Below are 15919 nucleotides of genomic sequence, written 5' to 3'. Positions count from 1 at the left end.
TTCACTTTAACCCCAAATATTTGGTAACTAAAATAAAGCCATCGTATAAGAATGATGGAGTCCAGCCCTCCAAGAAAACTGGGCTGAATATTAGCCCTTGGACTAATAAAGAGAGAAGAGGTTAAAATCCTATTTTTATAAAGTAATCCCCCATCAAAGAACAAACCGGTTGATGTTCTGCTACTGTTTACAGCATATATATATATATATATATATATATATATATATATATATATATATATATATATATATATATATATATATATATATATTTAAAAAACACACAACAGTGTCTCCTCCATCTGTTTCACTATTATTAGGAATTTAGGGTCATTCCAATATTCAAGTACAGTCCCTTCATGTGGCTGGATCATTTCAGATTTCCTGCATGAAGCTGCTTGATTGAAAGACATCCCCCCCCCGCCGCCGCCATGATACATGAAGCCTCAAGTTGAAACATGTCAGGCTATTTTAAAAGGGCTGCGTTTTCCCATGAAGGTGCTTTCAAGCAATAGTTTCACTACATGAATAAACCTAATTTAGTACAGTCATGGGAAAGGACTATAACATGTATGATTGTGAACTAACTGTTCCAAAGCCCACTAAAGAAATGCATTGTGTAAAGAAGAGACATCACTTGGTACTGATGATTTACAGGCTTTTCTAGCTCATTTGACTCACATGCATCCAATAGGCACTTCACTGGAGTGGAAACTTGTTTGTTTCACTCTGTGTTTCACTCTGCTGTATGAATGGTGCTCCAGCTGCATCCTTGACTGTGATCTGCATAATTGTGGCAGCTCAGTTCGAATTACCCAGCAGCTTTACATAGACATTGAAAAGCGTGGGGGACAAGATGGAACCTTAGGGAACCCTGTAGGCCAAAGGCCAAAGCAGCTGTTGCCCAGCACCACGCTCTGAAACTTACCCTCAAGGTAGGACAGGAAACACTGCAGAACATTGCCTTCCAGTCCCAAAAGGCAATCCAGAAGGATACCATGATCGATGGTATCAAAAGCTGCCGAGAGGTCCAGGAGAATTAACAAGATAGGGGAGGGGCGGTGGCTCAGTGGTAGAGTCTCTGCTTGGCATGCAGAAGACCCCAGGTTCAATCTCTGGCATCTCCAGTTAAAGGGACTAGGCAAGTAGGTGATGTGAAAGACCTTTGCCTGAGACCCTGGAGAGCCGCTGCCGGTCTGAGTAGACAATACTGACTTTGATGGACCAAGGGTATGATTCAGTATAAGGCAGCTTCATGTGTTCATGTGTTCAAGATTGAACTTCCCCTGTCCATCTCCAGGCACACAGCATCCACGAGGGCAACCAAGACTGTTTCAGTCCCATAACCAGGTCTCAAAGCAGCTTGGAATGAATCTAAGCAATCTGCTTCATTCAAGAATTTCTGGTATTGGCCAGCCACCACTCATGGTGGTGACAAAGGAGTACATAGAGTAGATACCCACAAAAAAAAAGTTTTAAAACATTCCACAAGTGCAAATGGGGGTCTTCACGCTGTCGGTTTCCTCCATCCGATACTCCATGCAGGTACATGACCATGTGAATGTTGATTTTGTCAAAATTCTTCATTTCCTAATTCTAAATATGAATTTGTCTGACTAGTAATGCTGAGCTATACCACAAAGTGAGCACTATTTCTGTAAGAAATTATTTTTCTCTGTATTGTTCCATATTTAGTGCATGTGCTGGTCAGTGTTAAGCAAATGCGAAGTCCTATGCATGCACAGAAGTTCTTTAATGTTAAATATTTACTTAATTGATTGACTCATTGAACTAGGTCATCTGACCACCTGACCAAGGAGCATTCTCTGAATCTCTTTTCATTTCAGTTCAATGATCTTCTGCTTTGTTTCTTTCAAAAGTCTAAAACATTCTCTTGTTCCTGAATAGTTGTTGGAAGGTTGTAGAAAATTTCCATTACTGAATACAAAGCAGGTGAAATCAACCAAATCCCAGTGATATCATATCATGAATGCAAATCAAGCATCAGCAGCAAGCACACATCAAGAGTTAGGAAATAATTCTTGGAAAGCAGATGAGATTTTTCTGAACATTCTCTAAGAAACCTCATAGATACTGAGTGTTCTTGAACCAAGCAGAGGGGAATTTGCCTGTCACCAGTGAAGAAAGTCTAATGTGAATTTGGATTCAGATACAGAGACCTGGCAATCGTCCACAGGATGGTGGTTAATGGAAGACAGATGCCACCTACCCATATCTGCATATGCATGTACGGTGTATGATAATATTTCTTCGACTCTGCCGCTGTTTGCCCACATACTTGATTCTTAGGTAAATGCAACAGTGTGAATCAGCCCTTTTCAAAACAAAACACAGTCACCTGCATTCCACTGAAAATTTAAGCCACAAGTACAGTTGTACTGATATTATATTTCGGAACTCTCTGCTGACCTCAAGAATTTGGGAGCAGACAGACATTTGGCTCCTTTATCACTAAAAGTAGAAGAAATATCTCCCCACCCCCACTCCCTAAGTCCAAAAAGAAATGCACAATGAATGGAGGGTTGAGAATGCATTTTATATGCCAAATTTCAGCATGTATGCCAAGTTTCAGTTCTAGCGGCAAATTTTTATGACTGGTTTATAATCCTCTCCCAAACCCTGGTTTATAGCACAAATACTGACACAATGATAACTATAGCAATCCTGGTGGTGCCGTGATATTTATGGTTCCCCAATGCCAATGGGGTCAGTCCTTCTGAAACACAGTTGTTCTCTGACCTCTTAGAAATCAGATAATTTAGTGATTATATGAAACACTTTACTGGAGTTTCCAGTGGTGTGAGTAGAAGCTCTCACACTGAGAGACAGCAGCAACCCCCCTTTATTTAAGGGGAGCTACAGTCGGTGATTCCATAATTTTTTTCTTGTGATCTAAATTCATCAGTTTCTTTCCCCCAAAATGTCTTTGCAAAAAATGGAATAGCTCGTTTCAGCAACTGTTTTGTTAACTACCAGGAAGGATGTACGATACTATATATTTCCAATTTCTATATATATACTATATATTTCTTCGACTCTGCCGCTGTTTGCCCACATACTTGATTCTTAGGTAAATGCAACAGTGTGAATCAGCCCTTTTCAAAACAAAACACAGTCACCTGCATTCCACTGAAAATTTAAGCCACAAGTACAGTTGTACTGATATTATATTTCGGAACTCTCTGCTGACCTCAAGAATTTGGGAGCAGACATAGTATATATATAGTATATATATTGTAGTATATATATAGTACATATAGTATATAGTAATAATATATAGTAGTTTCATAAGATGCTAAATAACTGGACCAAAGAAAATAACTGAGTATGTACACACATTAAGTACACTGGTTCTGATTCTATACTTTCCTTCCTCTTGTGGAGCTCTTTGTCTGTTGTCCTCTCTGGCAAAATGCATTCCTTTGGTATGAGGCGCTTGATGCTCATTGAAAGATGCTGAGCAGAAAGCAGCTATTGCTGGAATTACATGCTCTGCAGTGGAGGGACAACTCTACAGGAGCCAGCGTGGTGTAGTGGTTAAAAGCGGCAGACTCTAACCTGGCGAACCGGGTTTGATTCCCCACTCCTCCACAAGAGCGGCGGAGGCTAATCTGGTGAAGTGGGTTGGTTTCCCCACTCCTACTCATGAAGACAGCTGGGTGACCTTGGGCTAGTCACAGCTCTCTTAGAGCTCTCTCAGCTCCACCTACTTCACAAGGTGTCTGTTGTGGGTAGAGGAAGGGAAGGAGATTGTAAATTGCTTTGATCCTCCTTAAAAGGTAGAGAAAATTGGCATATAAAGACCAACTCTTCTTCTTGTTCAATGTGCTGCACTCAACGTGCTACATAAGTGAAAGGGGCAGGATGCGAACCGCTTTGATCAAACTCCACTTAAATGCTTCACTGAGACAGATTACTAATGCTGAACCCTTTACATGATTGAGGTTTATTTTTATTTATTAAAATATTCACATTTCACCATTCATCATTGCTCAAGGCATCTAGGTTGCTGGCAGTGACTCAGAGACTTGTGTGCACAATTGGGTCTCATGGGTGGAACTGCTAATGCACAGAGCCATAAGTGTATGCTATTCAGTATAAGGCAAAGGGAAAGCCCTGTCCTGCTTGAACATGCCTAAATCTTAGACCAATTCTTATCTAATCTTCTGCTCCAGGATCGATTAGCACCCAGCCAGGATTCAGACAGGATCTGTAGATATCATGTTGAACAATCATTACCATTTGTAGCTTCTTGAGTTAACTCCCCTACCCCCAAACCTATTTCCAGTGATGCTTTACTAAACTGTGGGGAATACCAGTGCACTACATGAGTAGGGTTGCCAAGCTCCAGGTACTAACTGGAGATCTCCTGCTATTACAACTGATCTCCAGCCGATAGAGATCAGTTCCCCTGGAGAAAATGGCAGCTTTGGCAATTGGACTCTATGGCATTGAAGCCCCTCCCCTCCCCATACCTTGCCCTCCTCAGGCTCTGCCCCCAAAAATCTCCAGGTATTTCCCAACCCAGAGCTGGCAACCTTATACATGAGCAATTTGATAAGTGCCAGCACTGGGCAGCCCTTAGGCTCCTGGGAAACTTTGATCAGGCTGCATGCAAACCTCATCAAGGATGAAACCATTTGCAGATGGTGTTGTGAAAAGGGACAGTGCAGACTCTGACGAAGGGTCCCTAATGTCTTCAAGGAAAAATAAAGAGAGTGATATAAAATGCTATTCTTCAGGCTTTGCTAACATTGAAGGCCTAAGTGAGCTCTCTGGCAAGGTGCAAAGACCCTTGAAGACAAGCTGGCTACTGCAGTATTTATTAGATCTCCTTGATAAAATTCCTGACATCAAGAACTTTCTTCAGTGACTGACTTTTGTTACAGTAATTGGGACAAAGTAAATGTGACAGAAGAGGCCTTTTTTTGTTTTACATATAAGACCCTGGCATTAAGGGCTAAAAGGGGAGAGCATTAAAAACCTAGTGTGACAGAGATTCTGAAGCAGTTTGATGTGACCCTGGAGAAAAGAGCTGTTATCACCACTTACCAATGGAGCAACCGTCATGATGAAGGAACTTGTGAGAAAATGTGTCTCAGAAGTCTAACAGCCAGTGGTTCACACAAACCTTTTACCGCTTTGCCCTCTTTTCCACACTAGGAACTTACCTCTGGGAAGCAGACTCATTAGTACGAAAACACTTGAAAGGGAATTCAGAAGGTAAAAGTGAGCTTGGCTGCATGTCGGGCTATCTCTATAAAAGGGCTGCCCTGTCTAATGTGAATTCTACTAAAATATACAATGCTATAAAAATAAAATTGAGAATATAGTACGTCACTGAGGGGGAAACTGCTAACTCTGGTGCTTGACAGTCCAACTTGGAATCCTCAGGAATATTGGAAACTTCTGTTTCTTATTCCGCAAAAGAAAGATTGTTTTGTTATTACTTGCATAAAATCCAAAATGTGTTTAAAATACGACAGCTTGGAGAACTTGATATTATTGGGTACCCATAAGGAGTAAATATATTCCGCAAATTAAAACAACACAACAAAATTGGCCCAAGTGAGTACATGATGAAAATTCAGTGGATGCCAGAGTGGAAAATATCTGCCCTAGATCTAGTGTGGCCTCATTTATCTTTCCAATAACGTGTTTACACAGCTTCAGGCAATCTTCAGCAATGTACAACATAGTGGATTGTGCTTCTGTCTCGTGTATGTATGTGAATAAGTCATAATTAGTATTGGAGCAGTGTCATAAGAAGGTAATATTATATATGATACAACTTAGAATGTGGGATATTTGGGAGGGAGATTTAATGGAAGTAATGTAAAATGGAAGATTTCACTCTAGTTCTCACACTGTCTTTTCAAACAGAAGAAATCTAAATAATCAAAGTTGTGTGCATTTCATTTATAATGTTATTGCATGGCATTTGTTCCTTCCCAAATAATGTTGCTACTTTAATCACTCAGAGCTCACTTGCTCTGGCTTGTCAAATCAACGCTTTTTGCTTGGGGGGATGCCTGCAGTGAAATCTTTGGCTTAAGGGAGATATGGATTTCTGCATCTCTTTCAATTAGAAGCTAGTAGTTGAAAATCTAAGATGCTGTAACAGTGCCCTACAGAATGAATGTTATTTTAAACTTGGGGCCAGTACGTTAGCTGGCTACTCAAATTATCTCTGGGCACTGCTGCAGATTTCCACAGGCTGTATAAACATACACTCTGAGTTAAACCCTGCCTTGATTAACACCTCACAAAAGTTCAGTGGAGTTGGACAGCACATGGGCTGGAATTTGCTCTGTGATGCAGACCTAACTTTGACGTATACGACAGGCATCACACTAATACCCAGATCCTAAATGCATTTAAGGGAAGAAAGTTCGCTTAAATTATAACCAATACAGTTCTAATCCACGCAGTGCCTATGATCAAATGAAGTAAAATAGTGCATGTTCTCCGTCGCTTGCTATAAAAACAGGGAAAGTCCTCTGTGTGCGTGTTGAAAGTGCCGTCAAGTCACAGCCAACTTTTGGTGACCCCTTATGGGGGTTTCAAGGCAAGAGACTAATAGAGGTGGTTTGCCAGTACCTTCCTCTGCATAGCAACCCTGGTATTCCTTGGTGATCTCCCATCCAAATACTAACCATTGTTAACCCTGCTTAGCTTCTGAGATCTGACGAGATCAGGCTATACCATGCTGCCTTCCCTCCCAAGAAAGTCCTGTACATCCATAAAGATGCCGTGAGCCCGGCCTGGCTGGGGATAGAGAGCAGGGTAGAAATAAAAGAATACAGAGTAAATTTTCTCTATTTTATTTCCTTCTGTCACTTATCCTTCCTTGTTGAGGCACCAAATATAAAGCCAAAAGGGTCTGTAACCCCCCCCCCCATTTTCTGTACAGGACAACTAGCCTTAGTTTCTTAACAATATGTGTAGAGCTCTTTGTTAACAGATTATTGCTCAAAGAACTTCACATATGTAATCCTAACACTAAAATATCTTGGTATTTTCACTCCCATATTATAAATAGTGGGGACTGGGGTGACAGTTTGACCCAGTTCCAATGCTTAAATGGATCACAACACCCAACTATGCTAATGATCTAATACAAGGCCCATGGATAAGGGCACAAAATAAATAACTTAGACTTGGAACAGGTTCATTTTGTTTACTTATAACCATAACCCATCTCAAAACAATGTTCCTCATGGGTATATATAGCTGGGGGAGTATCATATGTCATTTGAGTTAGACTCCTTGACGTGAGCATTTTTATTTGTTTGTTTGAATATTTGTATCCTATTTTTCTCCCACACTGGGACTCAAAGCAGCATACAAGGCAAAATACACACACAAATGTAAACAAAAATATACAGCCCAACAACCCCCTGGTCCAAACTTTACACCAAACTTTACACTACAGATGTTGAGAGATATCAGATCCTAAATCAACACTTCTTTCTTACTTAAGTATATGACTGAATGCTTCCTCATTGATGATCTTTTGCATCTTGTCTGTTCTGGTGTGTATGTGTTTACTGCTGTGGGTGTAAATCCTAAAACTCTGCCTTTATTTTCACTCCCAGTTTGTCCATAGAGAAGACATGCTTCTTATAATTTCTTTTTGCCTTCAAGTCACAGCTGACATGGCGACCCAGTAGGGTTTTCAAGGCAAGAGACGTTCAGAGGTGGTTTGCCATTGCCTATTGCCACGTCATGACCCTTGTATTCCTTGGAGGTCTCCCATCCAAATACTAGCCAGGGCCAACCTTGCTTAGCTTCTGAGACCTGATGATATCAGGCTAGCCTGGGGCTATCCAGGTCAGCGCTTGCTTTTCATAAGTGTGGGAAAAGCCTGAGCATCTCACTGCATTGCCCATCCTCATCTTATCTCTCTCTGCTCTTATGACTACAGTCTTGAGGACTACTGATTCTAAAAACAAAACAACAATAAAAGAGAATAATAAATGAGAATAATAAAAGATAACAACAACAACAACAATAATCACACCTATAGCAACTAGGACATCAAGTTGCCCAAATCTAGCTATTAGATTTGATTACATAGGAAAAAATCTTGGCAACTGCCAGAATGGAATTATGATTGCTTCCAACCAAGAGGGTCTGTAGCTTACAATGGACTGGAAAGCTAGCCAGATCCTTTAGAAAAGGAGAGGCAGTGCTGACGCTCCTTATTTCTGCATCCCTGCCTGCCTGCCAGTAGTACAAGAGGGGAGCTTTTCCTTTTGTCTCTTGTAGAGCATGCACTTCTGATTGCACATCCCAGAACTATCCGTCGGTTCAGATGTTAAACCTCATCCTTCTGCCCAATTCACATGATTCCCCTCCCTCTTAGTTACTTCCAAAGCCCCTAAAAATTGGGTTCCCACTTCTTGTGCTTTTGCAAAGTCACCTGTGCAATTGTGTGTGTAAGAGAGAGATTGAGGGAAAGACGATGTACAGCTGTTTTTAAATGATCTGTACCACAGAAGAGCCCATAGTTTCAAGAGCAAGAAGTATATACAGACAGAAAACATGGCCCAAGGAACTGTGGGGGATCAAAGGAGACACTAAAACTGCAACACAGGCGTGGCGACTATTGTGCATACATGTCCTTATGGATTAAATTAATTTTACTGTTTGGGTCCCTGAAAAAATTCCTAATGGCATCAATCTTCTTTACATTGGGGAAGAATCAGATAAGTACCTGCTACAAGAATATTCAGATGCAGTTCAGGGGAGAAAAATACTCAAGAACTCATGAGACAGGAAACATTCCTGAGAAATTCCTGGAAAAGGCAGAATTCGGACACATATTATAAAATCCCATAATACTGATCTATGCAATTCCATGACCTGTTTTTGAAAATGCAAAAGGACTATTGGCCACTCTGAGTGGGGTTTCACTTTATTAAACGAGCTCTGGATCAGTGGTGTTCCCTCTGCATTGCCTGCAGCAGACAATGGCACTGCTGCTATAAATAGCTGTTATGTCAGCTGTTTCAAATTTCATGACTTATTGGACTTTGGCATGTGAGATGAAAAGGGAGAATATCCCTGAAATAAAGAATTGCAGTTGGTCTTCATTATAAATTGCACCAAGTGCTATTTCCATAATCATGACCTCTGTGCTATGGGATAATGCCTGATTTTTATGATAATTGCTTTACTGATAAACTAGTGTTGTACTCCTAAATGAAGACATGAAACACCAAACTTTGGATGGTACCACGACTTATTTATAGCTCATTTACATCATTAAAACATCTCTTTTTTAAAACAAGTGTGAGTTGCTGCTAACAGGCAGACTCGAATGGGTACCAGCACTGTGGACAAATCCACCCTGGCTCCAAACTTGCACAGTGCTACTGCCGACTTGATTGCTCGTAGCCTGCACATCACACTGTGCTGAGAAATGTTAAGCCTCATCCTTCTCCTCCCGCATGCTGCTCAATCAACGAAGGGGTTGCTTGATACTGTTCAGCTCATAAGCCAATGATGGTCTGCCATGGGAATGTCACATGGTCCTTGCTAGTTAGCCCTACCTATGGTCAACCCACCCAGAATACTCTGGCCAACCCTATTTATAGCCCAACCAGTCACCAGGCCAGAACTCTACGTTGGGCTTTTCCACATTCTCATGTTCCTTGTACCTAACTTCCTTTTCTTCGTGTGTGTGTGTGTTCAGTTCTACATGTGTTTTAATCCCTCTAGCAGTTGATTTGCTCTGACCTGGATGGCCCAGGCTAGCCCGATCTCATCAGATCTCGGAAGCTAATCAGAGTTGGCCCTGGTAAGTATTTGGATGGAAGACCACCAAAGAATTCCAGGGACGCTATGGCAAACCACTTCTGTAAGTCTCTTGCCTTGAAAACTCTGTGGGGTCGTCATAGGTCAGCTGTGACTTGATGTCACTTTAAACGCATACAGTAGTTGACTCGACATGGCGCAGTTTTAAATGAAGAGTGTCTCCCTGCAGATTTAAATGGAAGTTTTTAATGCTCTATTTAAAGCATGATGTCGAATAACCACTAGAGGGAGAAAAATATATGCAGAACTGACCCTCTTCCCAAAAGAAACAGGAAGTTAGACAGGAGGAACATGAGAATGTGGGAAAGCCTGTTGTTAAATCTTGAACACCAAGGAGCAATGTGGAGCAGGTAAAAAAACGTTGGCTTCAAGTCAATCTGAAAGGGCCCCCAATAATTCTGGCTTAGTCCCTGAAGACAACCACCTATTCCCACATTACTCAACATGGGGAGGTCAGCCATGATGTTTGTCATAAACATTACTCTGATTTTGCTAGAAACTTTGGGTTAGCTTTCTAGCTGATGAGATTTCCCTTCCGATGTCAGGCAGTGACTGCATATATGCACATTTTGTGCTACATTGTGAGTTTTGGGAAGCCAACCAAGGGATGGCCAGTTGCCATCAAATATCAGGTGAGCTCCAACTGCTCAGCTGCACTACTTTGCTTGTTCTCTGAGATACGTCAAACTTGTTAATGTGCAATTTAGTATTGGATTGTAATTTTTATTCTTTAATGTTTAAATTATTTTTGTTGGCTACTTTCAGAAGGCATTTGAAAAGCAGGATGCAAATTCTAGAAATAAACAAATGATTGAAAGTTGAGACTGAAACTGAGCTATCTATGACTTTACCAGGTCATACTATATAGAATATAGTGTTGCTATGAATCCTAGCTATTAACTAAAAGCAATGGTTGGAAACTTCAGCTCCGATCCAGTTCTGCCTGTCTCTATATCCAATCTGCCATATTCTTCCTTGGCTCTGCCCACCCTTCCCTGCTAGATGCAATCTCTGGTCTTTCTCAGGGAGTTGGTGTTTTTAAAGTCAAATCTTGGCAGTCATGCAGAGTTGTAGTCTGGAGCAAACATATGGCATGTGCTGAATAAGGAAGACTCTAATGCAGAGAGATCTGAGCAAATGACATTTTTATGACACATTAAAAACTGCATATCACGGTTTCAATGAGTTCTCTGGGAACTGGTTTAATTGGGTCTCCGTGCTGATGTCATCCACAGAGGATGTACTCCAAAATACTTAAACGAAAAATAACACAGATGCCTTTTCATTGAATATCTGAGCATGGAAAAGGGTGGTGCTATTTTGAGCAAACCTTTTTCCTTGAGTTCTAAGTAGTAGTTGCTCTGGCGGGAGAGCAGCTTTTGGCTTCTCACACTTTTATTGCATTTGTTCAAAACATATTGACTTACAGTAATGAAACAGACACTCTGAGCAAGTGTCTCTGCAGAGTTTGCATAGGAGGATAGAATTCCCACTGCAGAAAAAAACCCCAAAAGGACCAGATGCAGGCACCAAGGACTGCATTCAGAGGCAGATGCCAAAGCTGGCAGGTTCCACCATGGGAATAAACAGCAGCTGGTGCCTGAGGCAGAGGTATGAAGAGAACACAAAGATCTCAAAGGAGCTGTAAGGAAATCTAAGGAACAGTTCTATGAGCCTTTAGGCTTGTAAACCACTGGGCAGAAAATCCGGGTTCTCTAAGAGCTGGATTTGTTCTCCATTTTCAGTCCCTCAGTCCCACGCAGATGGAGCTGGAACCAGCATGAGCCACTCTCCAGTGAGTCTTGTAGGCCAAGAAAAAAAAGTTAGGTTGACAAAGCTGGGAGGGAATTGCAATCTTTGTCAGAAGAAAGGCTGTAACCTGGAGCCTACACACGAGGAATGTGGTTTTACTATAAACTACTGAAGTTAAATAAGCTAAACTATAAGTTAAATATAGGGTTGCCAGGTCCCTCTTCGCCACCGGCAGGAGGTTTTTGGGGCGGAGCCTGAGGAGGGTGGGGTTCAGGGAGGGACTTCAATGCCATAGAGTCCAATTGCCAAAGTGGCCATTTTCTCCAGGTGAATTGATCTGTATCGGATGGAGATCAGTTGTAGCAGCGGGAGATCACCAGCTACTCCCTGGAGGTTGGCAACACAAGTTTAATACATTTTCAAAAGCCCTTGTAGAGAGCAGATCCATTACCCATATGAGCAGAAGATGTTCTGGGACATTCTTTCAGTCAAAGGTCTGCCTTTTTCAGTACAGAAGGTTGAGGTGCTTGAATCTAATCTCTCTACAAAGACTTGTATTTTATGCATGTTTTCCATGATTTAAATAGAGCCATTTTGTCACTAACTTGGTAGATATCTGATAATTGATTCACTAATCTATCAAAGATGCTGCCCTTCATAAGGAATTGAAGAAGGAAAGAACTACTGTTATTATAATTGCCTAGTGTCTTCGACCGCCATGTGGGGCCTGGCAATCTCCCAGAATGACAACTGATCTCCAGACTACACAAACCAGTTCCCCTGGATGAAACAGCTGCTTTGGAGGACAGACTCTATGGCATTATAAGCCAACCCCATCATCCCCAGGATCCACCCCCAAATCTACAGGAGTTTCCTATCCTGGAGTTGGTAACCCTATGATTGTCACACATTTGTTTACACCGAATCTCTGTATCTTTTTTTTAAAAAGAGTATGGTATCATGTTTGAACTGGTTAAATTGCCTTCCTTCTTGATCTATTTGCCATCCTCTGGAGTGCTTGGTGCCTGGGATTATGCACTTAGCATAATATCATGCAACCCACTCTTATGTTTGCCTTTCAGACTATGACCAGTAACCATACATTCTACCTATATACACATGAAAACACTGACTGCAAAGGAAAGTGTATGCTTCCTTGTTAATGGGCTTTCTCTTTCAACCCTCAAGGAAGACATCCTGAACACAATGCCTTCTAATCGAGCTGCAGATGGATCTAGAACTCCCACCTTTTAGCCTCAGATAAATCCAGATTCATTGTTGCCCCGCCTGCATATCTTTTCACTCTAGAAATAGTCATAGAAGGGCCTTCTCGCAAGCCAGATGCTCTGCCTTCCCCTCAGCACTCCTAGATGGTAGATATAAAAAAATCCCCATCTCAAAGAGATTATGCCAGTGTGGTATAGGGGACTTAGAAACCATGGAGCATATTCTTATACACGTCCCAGGCTCTCAGATAACTTGGAGTCGGAGACGGCAAGGAAGCTGCTCTTGCATGAAAATCCAAGAGTTACTGTTGACACTGCTATATTTTGTGCCGTGGCATCCAAAATTAGGCACAGATTGTTGGGATGACCTGCCTTATTATCTATGTACATAGTAGTGTCCTCTTAGGAATTAAGTAGTCTCCAGTGTATTTTAAACTTGGAATTCCTGGTTTTAATGTTTAATATTTTAATGTTTTTGTATATGTCTGGCTATGTGCCGTACCAATAAATGACTGACTGACTGACAATGCCTTCTATACGCATGAAGAAAAAGGATTTCTCTTACAGCCTCCATGAAATTACGATGTTGTATTGTTTATGAAGCATAAACCAAAAGCAACATCACCACTGAGCCTCTTATTCTATAATGAAATGAGAAGCTTCCTTACCACAGTTAAATCTGAAGAAGTTTGCTCGCTGTCGTGAGTTGGCTCACGAAAGCTCATACCCTGCCAGAAATTTTGTTATTCTTTAAGGTGCTACTGGACTCTTGCTCTTTTGAATTGTTAAACTTGGTTACCCATTTTCTAGAGGAGAGTGTAACTGATGGGTGGATCCTAGAGATCTAATTTTTATGCTCTTTCAGATTCCACAGAATTGTTCAGAAATCTACGTCAGGTCTCCACATGGTATCTACATGTTTCCCTCCATAAGGCATTAAGTACCTAAGAGGTTAAGCAAAAACAAACAAAAAACTAACAAGGCCAAGAAGTGTACAATTAAAAGCTAAGCCATTAAAAAAATAATCTAAGTGCACATACGTTTAATACAAGTTAAAACCAAATAATGCTGATGATTCCTATAAGGCCTTGCAGAAAGCCTTCCAAATACATATATTAAAATAACACAACTAGCATAATATATATTTAGACATACAATCATATGCAAACCATAGACATACAATCATAAAAGACCATATGCGTTTCGGCATATTTGCCTTCTTCAGTGGTCTAAAAGAAATTAGGTACTTAATTCTGTTTTTAGGCTTAAATTTTGTTTTTCTCCCCCCACCCTTTCTTTCAAATCCCTCCATGAGGCAAAGAACAAACTTTGATGAGGTGAGTTAAATTGGGGAAATGGTTCTTGAGAAACCCGTAAATTAAATCTACCCCCAGCACAAATTTAACCTTCCCTTCCCAACAGCTGATTCTTTTCAGTTTGTAAAAACCCTCAGGAGAGTGATCTTCTACATAATGTCTAATTAATCCTTAAACTACTGCAAGTATGAAGGATGTTGAGAAGAACTGTAGGCTCTGGAGCAGTTATTGGGTGACTCTTGGCAATCATTTCTGCATGTGCACGGTGGTAGTTTTCACTTATTCCTTCCTCCCACTGCAGACACCTGACTCCTCTCCCCTGATGTTTCTAAGGGTCCTCCTGTCACCCAGGGGAATTTTGGGGCTTTAGCAAGAGGGAAAAGCAGAGAAGACTTGTTCTACTGACAAAAGTGTATTTATTTACTTTATTTTTGGCCCACTTTTCTCTCTGAGGCTAAGTCCTTCTATCAGTTGAAATTTTCAGTATTTTGATTGTGATTTTGTCATAATTGGTGAATGAATAGAAATAAGCCACAAATCATCCTTTGGCTTGTTACTATGACCTCCCCTGACTCTTGTCAGGTGAGTCCTTTTTTTCTTTGTCATTCACATCCAAGAACATGTAGTAGTAGTAGTAGTAGTAGTAGTAGTAGTTACACTACATTTTCTCCCAAAAATGGACTTCCCAAATTATTTACATCAGCACAGATAAAGGCTTCTCGAGCGTAAGGGCAACTGACTGCTGCCTCTTTGTCCTTTAACCACAATGGCAGTTGCAAGCTGGGACGAGGGGGCTCTCAGTTGGAAATGGAACAAGGAACAATGAAAGGATGCCTGATTGTTTTGTCAAGCTCTTTCTGGCATCAACAGTAGCAGTTGGTAGATGGGAAGAGGGAGCTTTTAGCTAGAGCAAGATTCAGACATGGTGGAAGACTTATCCTTATAGGATGGTGGCCAATGCTGGGAACATTAGTGGTCCTTGTGTGGTCCTTGCAAAGTTCTTGTGTTATAGATCCAACCCAATATCTATGCTCCAGTGTAACTATGTTCATTAGTAGTTTGCCATCTTACACTCACCTGCTATCTCAAAAAAAAAAAAAAAATCTCGAACAGCTACTGATTTTTTGCTCCTGTCTGAAACTAATCTTTGGTCTTCCTTAGTTCCACATCCCCCATGACACTCCATCCATCTTCTTCCACTATTTGCAATAAGTAAAGTAATCTAGGGGCTGGTTCCTAGTAGCACCCAGGGTGAATGAAACACCCTGATCATATTGGGTATTATCTAATGAGTGCTAAAATTGTGTCCACTCGTTGTTTTTCTCATTAAAGTTCTAACATATTTCTGTCTCAATGGCTGCTCCTTGGCTTTAAAAAGGAAAGTCTGCTTTGTTGTGCAGTCAGTGTATGATGACAGCACACAACCTTTAAGGAGACATGAGTGTAATGGAAACATCACATCTCTCATACTGTAGTGTTGCTGTCAGCTCAGCAATTACAGGAAACAGGATATTTGCCACTATCTGTTAAAAGGGCTTCTGCACTTACCATGAGAACCTGGATTACTGAGACATTTGGGCGAGAAAACCTTGCAGTTGTTTCATTGATATTTAATCCCACTGGATTATAGTTCTTCCACTGCCACTGAAATAGCTGCTAATGCAATGAAAACAAAAGCCTGTTGCATTCACACTGTCCCGGGTCATGGCATACTGGGAATACAATAGATGTCAGAAAGACCTATGTATCAGATTGCAGAATTTCCTAAAGGGGAATCTGATA

This window comes from Euleptes europaea, chromosome 1, assembly GCF_029931775.1.
Source record: "Euleptes europaea isolate rEulEur1 chromosome 1, rEulEur1.hap1, whole genome shotgun sequence".
NCBI lineage: Eukaryota > Metazoa > Chordata > Lepidosauria > Squamata > Sphaerodactylidae > Euleptes > Euleptes europaea.
The sequence above is the reverse complement of the archived record's forward strand: the minus strand, read 5'-3'. Positions refer to the sequence as shown.